General features: G+C 41.8%; 1 non-coding gene across 1 annotated transcript; it reads right to left on the bottom strand.

Moving 5' to 3' along the window:
* Positions 1–7,769: 7,769 nt before the first annotated feature.
* LOC129068045 (U11 spliceosomal RNA) lies at positions 7,770–7,903 on the bottom strand. The gene has a single exon (XR_008528862.1). It is a non-coding gene; the product is annotated as a U11 spliceosomal RNA (small nuclear RNA).
* Positions 7,904–11,452: the final 3,549 nt, after the last annotated feature.

Raw genomic sequence — 11,452 nt, 5'->3', positions numbered from 1 at the left:
GGACAGGGATGATGTCTTTTTGTCCCTTGTGACTCCCTGTGATCCTCAAGCATGTTCCGTGCCTGAGGTCCTTGCTTACCTTTGCAACAGAGATGGAGGGGAGATTGGAAAGTGGCAATTCCTAAAGGAAACCTCTTTTCCTTCAGGTTTCCCAGGCCAGGCTCCGGTCAGTATGACAGGTGCAGGGCCCGCTGAGCAGTAGTCGCTAGTCAGTAGTAAGCCTCACGGTCACGGGGGATCTCAGTGCGGTGGCGAAGAAGGGGGGCAACAGCACACCCTTCTGAGTGCCCACTGTTTGCCAAACACTGCGTGAGGAGCTTAACAGGCGTCATTTCATGTCAGCCTCCCCCAAGCTCCTCTGGAGTCATAGAGATGCACACAATCTGCTGTGTCACTGACAGATGTCGCCGCGGTCCCCAAGCCTGCTTCTGTTCTCACCCCGGGGAAGATGTGCCCGGGGAGTGGACCTCCCAGCACAGTGCCCCAAATCTAAACCGCACCTGACGACGTTGTGTCCACACGGCAGACACAACGTCGTCTCCCACTTCATGCCTGAGGAAGGCGCCCCGAGCCTGCCTGCCCCACATGGCTCTGCTCAACCTGTTTGCTTATCTAGCCCTGGTGAGACAGGACTCTTCTATAAGTACTTTTTAAATTTTAGTCAACGGTCAAAGATTCCTTTAAGAATTTGATGAAAGCCTTGGACTCTTTCCCCGGAGAAGGAGGGGGAGCCACGAACATAGGACATTCAGGTATAACCTCAGTGCGCAGACTCCCCTCTCCTCACGTGGCGCCAGCGGCTCATCCAGCGCTGGGACCTGCCGAGGGGACTGCGCTCTCCGATGCCTTTCCTGTGTGACCAACGGGAGCCCATTGAAGTTACATATTTGAGGATTCCACGTCAATGTTATTTATGTGCGTTTCCAGCGATGTGCTGCACGAATCGTGTTATTTAACAATGCAAGTACTAGCTTTAAAATGGACCCCTAAGAGAAAACCCAGGGACCGAAAAAGAAGTTAGAGAAGGGGCTCACGGGAAAGTAACCTGAAAGCGCCTCCCTTCTGGTCGTGCCCATGTTAATCTGTGGTCCCTGCCGTTGCTTTGAATCGCTCCTTTTCATTTCCACATGACTCTTCCCATGATGGTAGGTGACACTGTCATCCTGTTTCAGCTGAATTTTTGAAGCACTGTGCCAGGGTCGGCTCTCTTTACCAAGGGAAGCGCCTTTTCAAACAGTAAACTCGTTTTCCTGGGAAAGCTCTTTCTTTTGTAACTGGTCTTTTGGGAGGCTGTTTGAAGCTGAAGAGTGACATCTGTCGGTGGAGAGATGGAAAGGGCTTCTAATGAGGCCACTTTGAACGGGGACATGCAGGAGACCAAGCATCCATGGCTTCAGTGTCTGTGAACCCCCTACAGTTGTATGCAAAATTTGAGGTGTTAAATTTTAAGGGTTAGAGTCCGCTGGCTTGGGCCTGTTTTCTTCAAGGGCTTGAGATGGGAAGATGGCCTACAGCAGAACCACCGCGGGAGCTTGTTAGACAGTCAGAGGCCGAGGCCGAGGCCCCAATCTTCTGAGTCAGAATCTGGAGGGGTAGGACCTGGGACTCTGAATCTTTAACTGCCTCCCCAGGCAATGGGGTTGAATTTCTGAATTAGCTAGGAGGTTTCAATTGTTTAACATCACCTGTTAGAATAAGATCAGATCAACAATGATAACGTAGTGCTTACATTTACCCAGATAGGCTAGGTCCAAATCCCAGCTCAGCTATTTACTAGTTTTGTAACCTTGGCAAATTATGAATCTCTCTGAACCTGAGTGTTTTGATCTGTAAAAATGGGGCTAAATAATTTACCTGACATGACATAATATTGCCTAATACATAGTAGGAGTCCAAAAAGTATTATTTATTATTCTTAGCTCCTCTTACACACTGAGCATCCCTAAAACTTTTCAGGTCCAATCTTGTTTTAAAAAAAATGCTCCATGAAGATTTTTTTGTGAAAGATATTATCAGTAAAGAAAACAGATTAATCACTTTCTACAATGATCCATCAGCCATGAGTAAAAGGGTTTTGCTGTGCCATCAAATATGCCTGAACTATACATTATAAGCTGTAATTTCTTTGTCTTAACAAAGGCTCTACCACAGTGCAGCTCTCCCTTGGACTCACAGTGATTTTAGCAAATGGAAAGCATAAATACCAGAATTTACCAACAAGGACTAAATCTTTCATGCTTAATAGTCACATTATTGAGAATGTTTGATTTAATTGAGAATCCAGAAGGAGAAAAGCAGAAATTTCTATTTTTGTAAAGCGAGTTGTAAGAAGTTCTATGTTTGGTAAGACCCCGCTGGCAAGCCCCCTTTCCTTCCCCCATACGCACACACTGGATTGTTTTGAGCACATTCCTTCCTTCTGGTGATTTTGCATCCCTATTGTACTACAGCTGTATGTTTTCTATCATTGGAAAACCATTAACACAACTGTTCATTTTTACATACCAAAGAACATTTATGATGTTAGCAGAAAATCTAAAAGAAACACAATGCCTAAATAAAAACAACAAACTCTTCTAATTCCTTTTCAAGTAGAGTAACCAAAGTTCTCATTTGATTCAAGAATCTAAGAATTTGTCCCCGGTGCCTTTTTGAGATTAGACATTTCAGTCACTGGTGAAAAAATTGTTTGTTTTGAGCATAAGAAATTGTGGCTCTGTGAAGAACCAGTATTCAAGAAGTCTATTTACCTTAGATTTATCACCTTATCATTAAAAGTTTATCAAAATCTGTTTGAATACCATGAACTCAGGTTGTGTATTCTTTGATTGCCATCTGCTGGTGGTTCTCCATACTAGAGAATAAAAATTCCCAGGAAGATGGCAACCACCTGGCTATTTGATTTAAGTAGTTCTTACAGCCCCAGAGAGAATGATATTTTTAATACACATGATGATACCACAGAGCCGTGCCAAAGTTCCAGAGAGCATGCCTCTCAGAAACATATCTTGTGTAGTTGTTTCCTGGGAAGATGATTGCACGGCTACTAAGCATCATTCTAGGGCCAGTTGCTCATTCTCTCTCTTTTTTTAAAATATATTTTATTTTTTAGAGCAGTTTTAGGTTCACAGCAAAACTGAGTGGAGAAGTACAGCATTCCCATATAACCCCTGCCTCCGCATATCCGCAGCCTCCCCGACTAAATATTGGTTACAATTGATGAACCTACATTGACACATCATAATCACCCAAAGTCCCTAGTTTACATTGGGTTCACTCTTGATGCTGTACATTCTATGAGTTTGGACCATAGATGGATGATGATGTGTATTGAACATTATAGCATCATGGAGAATAGTTTCACTGCCCTAAAAATCCTCTGTGCTCTATCTGTTCATTCCTCCCTAACCCTCGACAACTACTGATCTTTTTACTGTCTCCATAGTTTTGCCTTTTCCAGAAGGACAGACAATTGGAATCATACAATATGTAGCCTCTTCAGATTCGCTTCTTTCACTCAGTAATATGCACCTAAGTTTCCTTCTTGTCTTTTCAGGAATTGATCGCTCATTTCTTTTTAGCACTGAATGATATTTCGTTGTCTGGATGCAACACAGTTTAGCCATTCACCTACTGAAGGACATCTTAGTTGCTTCCAAGTTTTGACAATTATGGATAAATCTTCTATAAACATCCATGTGCAGATTTTTGTGTGAACATAAGTTTTTAACTTACCTGGATAAATACCAAGGAGTAGAATTGTTAAATGGTCTGGTAAGAGTTGCTCATTTTTAAGAGGACCAAGTGGGCAGCACCGGCTGTGAACATCCATAGCAAGAGCACTTAACCTTTAGTCCTTGGGCCCATGATGAGCTTCAGGTGTTTAGGAATCCCACACAGATCTTACATGAACTGTTGGGTAAAGTCCATTCTTCTGGGGGCAGGGGAATGATTCATCATTTTCATCAGATGCTTAAAGAAACGTTAAAAGGAATATAGTCAAGGTGCCCACATAGGAAACATGGTTCTCTTTGCCACAGGGCATCCATTGTTAGAATTGGAATTAGAAAATAAGAAAACTAACATTCATTCATTGAGAACTTAACATGAGCCTCACTCTTAGCTCCCACATTAAAAAAAAAGGTATGATGCTAAACACATTATTGAGACATCACTAAGCTAAATAGTTTAACTTCATTACTATATCTTTTGTCTTTCAATAGCCCTATGCTGAGAGATTATTTCCAATTAAATGATGAAAGATCAGAAATATTACATTGTCCAAGTTTGTACAGCTAGTCATAGGACTGAAATTCAAATGCAGACCTGTTTAGACTCCACACTCTAATGAGAAAAACAATAATACAAAATTCCTTTATTTGATGGCTTCCATGAAGAAAGACAGAGCTGCATTCCACCTGTGTTGAAAAATGGGGCCCTGGCTCCCTCTCTGGGGGGAGACCTCGGGAACCCAACAAGAGGAAGAGAAAATGTCTGAACTAAGTGTTGAAGAGCAATAAAGACCTGGTTAGGCAGAGAGCATGGGGGAAGAGATGGAATTCCAAGGAAGGAAATAGCACATGCCATGACACAGAAGATAAGAAAGAGGCTGATTCAAAGTTCCAAGCTGGTGCTATGACGCTCATGAGAAATGAATCCTTGCCAGCTCTTGGGGCAACAGGACAAAGACCAATCATCTCTGATCTTATAAAGAAGAAAAAGGTTGTGGGTTCAATTCCTTGTAAAGGAACGTACCTAGGTTGCAGGTTCGATCCTCAATTGGGGTATGTATGAGAGGCAACTGACCGATGTTCCTCTCCACATTAATATCTCTCTTTCTATCTCTCCCTCCCTCCCCTCTCCCTGCCCTCCTCTCTCTCTAAAAAATATCTATAAACATATCCTCAGGAGAGGATTTTTTTTAAAAAAAGAAGAAATTTCAAAAGTGGATTCAAAATAAATAAACTGAACTTTATCAAAGTCAACCCATAGAATGAGAGAAAATACTTGTAAGTCATATACAAGTATCTGATATAGGACTTTTACCAGACTTATACAAAGAACTTTTACAACTCAACAATAAAAAGTCAAATAACCTAATTTTAAAAAGGGCAAAGGAGTTGGATAGACATATCTCTAAAGAGAACATACACATGGCCAATACTCGTAAGACAAGATGATCAATGTCATTAGTTATTAGGGACATGCAAATCAAAACCATAATTATATACCAGTTCATGCCCACTTGGATGGTTAAAATAAAAAAGACAATTAACTAATGTTGATGAGGATGTGAAGAAATTGTGACCCTCATACATTGTTGAAAGGATTATAAATGGTGCAAGCACTTTGAGAAAACAGTTTGACAATTCCTCAAAATGTTAAACAGAGTTTTTATATGACCTAGCAGTTCTACTCCTAGGTATATACCTAAGAGAATTGAAAACACATATCCACACAAAAATCTGCGCATGAGGGCTCGTAGGAGCATTCAGTCAAATGGTAGAAACAACCCACATGTCCATCAGCTGATGACTGGATAAACAAAATGTGGAACGATAAAAAGGAATGAAGTACTGATACATGTTATAACATGTATGAACCTTGAATTGAATGAAGCTAGTCACAAAAGACCACATGTTATATGGTTCTATGTTTATGACATACCTATCAAAAGCAAATCTATACAGACAGAAAGTAAGGTCAGGGGTTGCCCCAGGCTGGAGGGAGATGGGGGAGAATGAGGAGTGACTGGACTGGGTAAGGGTTTTTTTGGGTGATGAAATGTCCTGAGATTAGATAATGGTGATCGTTGCACAACTCTGTGAATATACTAAAACCCACTGAATTGTACACTTTAATAGGATGAATTTTATAGTACATGAATTATATCTCAATAAACCTGATGTTACCTCCCCCCCAAAAAAAACCAAAAAAGGAGGGCGGGGATCATTCCTGAAGCAGAGTTGTCCTGGGCATGGATCTGTATCAGAACAGGAAAAGCAGAAAGAAGGAACTCCTACCCTTTGTGACAGCAAGGATGGAACTGGAGAGCATTATGCTAAGTGAAATAAGCCAGGGGGCGAAAGACAAATACCATATGATCTCACCTATAAGTGGAACCTAATCAATAAAATAAACAAGCAAGCAAAATAGAACCAGAGGCAGGGAAATAAAGAACAAACAAACTGACAGTGACCAGAGGGGAGGGGGAGGGAGATAACAGGGAAAGGAAGGGGAAGGGTCAAGTCAAAGAACATGTATAAAGGACCCATGGACAAGGGCAATGGGTGGGAGGTTGAATTTGGGAGAGGGGAGTGCGTAGGGTGGGGGAGAGCAATGGGGGAAAAATGGGGACAACTGTAATTAAACAACAATAAAAAAGATTTTTAAATAAAAAACAGAAAGAAATTTAGCCATTTGTCTGTGGTTATGCAGGTAGTAAGGAGTAGAGCCAGGTTTTGAAGTTAAGCTGATCTGGAAGCCCAGGCTCTAACTTTCTATGGTACCCTGCTTTCCTCCAACTACCCTCTAGCCACATCTTTCAGCACTATGTTGTTGTACACATTCTTTAGTTCATCTCACGTCTACCTCATTGGTTTGATCTACAGTTCTTTCCACCTTTGTTTCCTCAAATGCTGCCTTTTATGCAGCTTAACAGGTTGTATAACATCCTGCTACAGGTGAGTCACAGTCACCATTCTCTTCTCTTTAGAGTATTTGCCATAACTATACACTCTTGCTGTTTTTATCTGTTGACACAAGATTTGGGGGAAGATCTATAGCTATGCAAAGTGTCGTTTATCAGCATAAGAATTGCTTGGAGCTTGTTAGAAACTTGGAGGCACACATCTCACCCCAGACCTAGTGAGTCACAACTTTCCCTTTAATAAGATCCCCAAGGGCTTCAGATGCACAGTAAAGCTGGAGAGGCACTACCTCACATAGCTCTGAGCAGAATTCCTAAAGCCATGAAGCTTTGGGAGAGTTGATCCAGTAAAGAGTTTTCAAAACTAATAGGCTGCTGGCCTTCGCAGATCAAAAGCCCTCAAGATCCCACGAACGGACCTCACCAGCCCCAACACTTAAGTGGGATATAAGTTTTCGTGGTGATAGGAGGCAACTGCAATGGGAAGAGACTGTGAAAGGTGCTTCAAGATGAAGAGGGGCTTAACTTACATAAGTGTACTGGATATAAAATTTGGCTGCCCATTGAAATCATAGGAGGAGGTGGGGAGGGAAATCCTGATAGAATTGATATAGAGAATGGCCTTGGCATTGGAAATTTCAGAAGTTCCTCAAGTAATTCCTATATGCAGCGAAGTGTGAGGAGCACTGAACTATTGTGAACACCTCCTTTTCAGTTAATATAATTCTGGGGTCTATGCTGGCTTCAGAGGTAGTTGAAAACAGTTTCCCATATTTATTTGATTTAAGGCTTACCTGGAATAATTGCTTAAAATACATCAATCAGGCCCCATCCGCAACTCACTGGTCAGAATGACCAAAGGTCTTGGGTACTTTTAACCAGCACCCAAGTGTTCTGTTCCTCCTCATGGAGGAGGTTTGGAAAACACTGCTTTCAGAGACCAGTGGATTAGGAGCTCTAAAACTTGCAGCAGTTGCCTGCTTTTGTCATTTCCCTGTTTCTGGAAGGACAACTGACCCACATACATCAGGAACTAAATGATTTTAAAAGCACAGAAAAATGATCTCACCATCCTTCTACAGTTTTCTGAAAGGGAAATGTTTTCTTATTTTTAGGGGGTGGTGGTACCAGGACCAGCAATCACCAGCTGCCCAAATACCAAAAAATTATGCTTTCGAAATCTCTTGATGTTGATTTTGCATGTACAGCAGTCAAGCTGCCCTACCTGTGCCGCTCACGGCAGAGGCCCTTTTTTAGGGAAATGTTTTCTTATAAAATACTCAGACTGGCTTTAATCTACAGCCTAGCACAGCTCTTGGCACAGGGTCTTAAATAAATGAACAAGTGGTTAAATAACTCTAAACAGGAGCACCAGAGTGGCTGGTGGAAGGAATCTACAAGCTGAATGTCTGTCTCCCTCAATTCTTGACTTTTGACCTCCTGCTCCAACACAAATTACATTTCATACATCCAACCAGTACAATATACTTTGCTTCAGTGAACTCAACATATGACAAACAATTTAGAAAATGGTTATGTATTGTGCTAAGGGGTTATTTGATTTACAAAAATGATTCACCTGAACAGTGTGTTTCCCAGACTGGCAGCATCAGCATCCCCTGGGAACTTGAAAGAAATGCAGACCTTCGGGTCATCCTGCGCTGCCTGAAGCAGAGACCCTGGGGTGGCGCCTAGCACTCTGAGTCTTGCAGGTGATTCTCCTGCAACTAAAGCTGAGAACTAGTACACCAGAAGAATTCTTTAAATAAGTTCCCCACCTGCTAATGCAAAAAAATGTTCAAGGACACTGTCTCGCTATCCATTAAACAAGGCAATAACCTGTATGGCAAGTTTATTCATTTATTTAATAGTTACGGGCAGCCTCTTGCCACCTTTCCAGTGAATCAGAAATTAAAATGAGGGTGAATCTAGTCAGCCTATAGGTCAAAGTGTCCCTTCTTTGATCTGACAAGTCAGTGTTGGCCGGAATGTCCTGTATCAATGTGCTTTTAGTGGATTGGAAATAACCGCTGATGTCGAAACATCTTGGCTGGCTATCAATCAGCTCGAGGGTGGCAACTCTGAGTGTGGGCCAACCGGAGTGAGCCATGAGAGCTGGGGGCCCCATCGTGACCGTGGTCATTCACCCTTCCGCAGCTCAGCAACAAAGCAGGCCCCCACCCCAGCTGCTGGCCCTGTCCAGGCTGCCATGGATGCTTTTCCTTGTTTCTGAAGTTACTTGTCTCTAGTCTTTGCTGGGATTGCTACAACCTCAGCAACACAGAGAGATCAAACTTCTAATATTCTCCTTTTTCTTTTTAAATACCTACTTTTTAAAAAGTTGAAGATTTTATTTATTTATTTATAGAGAGAGGAAGGGAGGGAGAATGAGAGGGAGAGAAACATCAATGTGTGGTTGCCTCTCACACACCCCCTACTGGGGACCCGGCCCACAACCCAGGCATGAGCCCTGACTTGGAATTGAACTGGTGACCCTTTGTTCACAGGCCGGCATTCAACCCACTGAGCCACACCAACCAGGGCTAATATTCTCCTTTTTCAACGAAGAGTCTCAGCCAGAGGCCAGCTGCAACCCATGAAGTACTGGCTAGAGGATCCCACCATTTATCCACCCAGTTACTGGGGAGCATTAACATTCCTAGTGGCATCTGCACCCCTTCCAAAATTTGGGGACCTCCCATCTTATGAGGCAGAACATTCAGACGTCTCATCACAGAAGATAAAAACACTACTCACTTTTGCAGGCTCCCCTGCAACCAGGCCATGGCTGTGACCCAGGCCCCACCACCTGGACACGCCTGTACCTGCCTTCAACTTCTTCTCTATGCAAATATAATAACCGCATGACATACTCTATTTCCCATTATCTACATCTTCTGATGTTTTATGGTGTGAACCAGCAAAAGTGAGGAGAAACAAGGGGAAAAAGAAAAGGGGAAAAAGGAGTCAGTGAAATTTGTTTAAAATGGATGATTCTGACCAGTTTTTTGCTCAAGATAAAGCAGAAAATCTAATTTCTGAAATTGTAACAATGTACATTCACCTAGCACCTATGGTAAGGGGATAGAACATAATAGAATATGACAAGCTTTAAAACAATTATAAAATGATACATCAAAAAATACTGCAGTATGGCAGTATAACTGAATATTCCCTCATTCAACAAATAACTTAATGTACACCTTAATGCCAGACACTATTCTAGGCGCTGGGGGTACAACAATGAACAAAACAAGACTCTAATTTTGTGGTGTTTCATTCTAGTGGGGAAGAAACCCAATAAATCAATGCATTAACATAGAATATATTACCTGGTGACAAATGCTCTGAAGAAAAATAAGAGCAAATCAGGAGACAGAAAAATGAAGGAGGATGCTACATTATAAAGAGATCAGGAAAGGCCTGTCTGAAGAAGTAACATTTGAAAAGAGACAAGAGGAAGAGTACCCCAGGGAGAGCTGGGGGAAGAATGTTCCTGGCAGAGGGGACTCACTGCGTGCAAAGGCCCCAGGAACAATAGGAGGCCAGTGCGGCTGGAGTGATACAATGAAGGGGAAGTGGTAGCAATGGACTTGGAGATGTAACGGGGAGGAAGGTGACTTAGGACCTTGCAGATCCAATCCCTTGGCTTTTGCTCTGAGTGAGATATGAAGAATGGAGAATTTTGAGCAAAGTTACTTAATCTTCTAGCTTTATTTATTTTTAAAAATTTATTGATTTGAGAGAGAGAGTAACATTGATTTGTTGTTCTATTTACTCATGCATTATTGGTTGACGCCTGCATGTGCGCTGACTGGATATCAAACCCCCAACCTTGGCATAGCAGGACACTGCTCTAACCAACTAAGATACCCTGCCAGGGCTCTTCTGGGCTTTAGAAGGATCACACCCACCCACCCACCCACACACACACACACGTGATATCTGAATAAGGCCTATGGATTGTACCAGTGTTAATTTTCTGAGTTTGAGATTGTGCTATAGTTATGTAAGATGTTGCCATTGGTGGGATGTAAAGGACAGCATAGGAAACACAGTTAATAATATTGCAACAACTATGTATGGTGCTCGTGCAGTTACTTGAAATATCTGGGGGATCATTTTGTAAAGTATATGATTGCCTAGCCAATATGCTGTACACTGGAAACTAAAACAAAATAACATTTAAATGTAAACTGTAATTGAAAAACATAGAGGCTGTGGCAGGGTAGCTCGTTAGTGTATTATCCCAATGTGCCAAGGTTAATGGTTCGATCCCCAGTCAGGGCACATACAAGAATCAATCAATGAATGTATAAATAATTTTATTAACCAATGTCACCCAAAAAATTCAATTAAAAAAATAAAAAGGGAAGAGTAGGGGAGGCAATAAAGATAGAGTAGCCCTTTTTTCTAAGAAGGGAGACTTCACTCCTCTATTGACTTTTCTCTTAAAATAGCAAATAAATAAGTAAGTAAATAAATAAGTAAACCAAATCAATGTTTTTCTTCCTCTCCTCCCTTCCTCTCTCTCTTTCTCTTTAAAATCAATCAATTAAAAATAGATGTTACCATTGGAGGAGACTGAGGGAAGTGTACGTAGATTCCCCTTTCTACTATTTTTGCAACTTTTTGCCAATCTATAATTATGTCAAAATAGAATGTTGAAAGAAGAAGGAGAAGGAAGAGGAGGAAGGAACAGATGTGAGGCAGGACAGAGGTGGGATAAAAAGATTGGAAGACAGAGTAGGACAGGATGTCAAATACAGGAGCCAGCAAAGCGAAGTAAGGTGTGTCTTTCTG

This window comes from Pteronotus mesoamericanus, unplaced genomic scaffold (genome assembly GCF_021234165.1).
Source record: "Pteronotus mesoamericanus isolate MK-2021 breed Mesoamerican mustached bat unplaced genomic scaffold, CSHL_Meso_final contig_20, whole genome shotgun sequence".
Taxonomy (NCBI): Eukaryota; Metazoa; Chordata; class Mammalia; order Chiroptera; family Mormoopidae; genus Pteronotus; species Pteronotus mesoamericanus.
The sequence above is the reverse complement of the archived record's forward strand: the minus strand, read 5'-3'. Positions and strand labels throughout refer to the sequence as shown.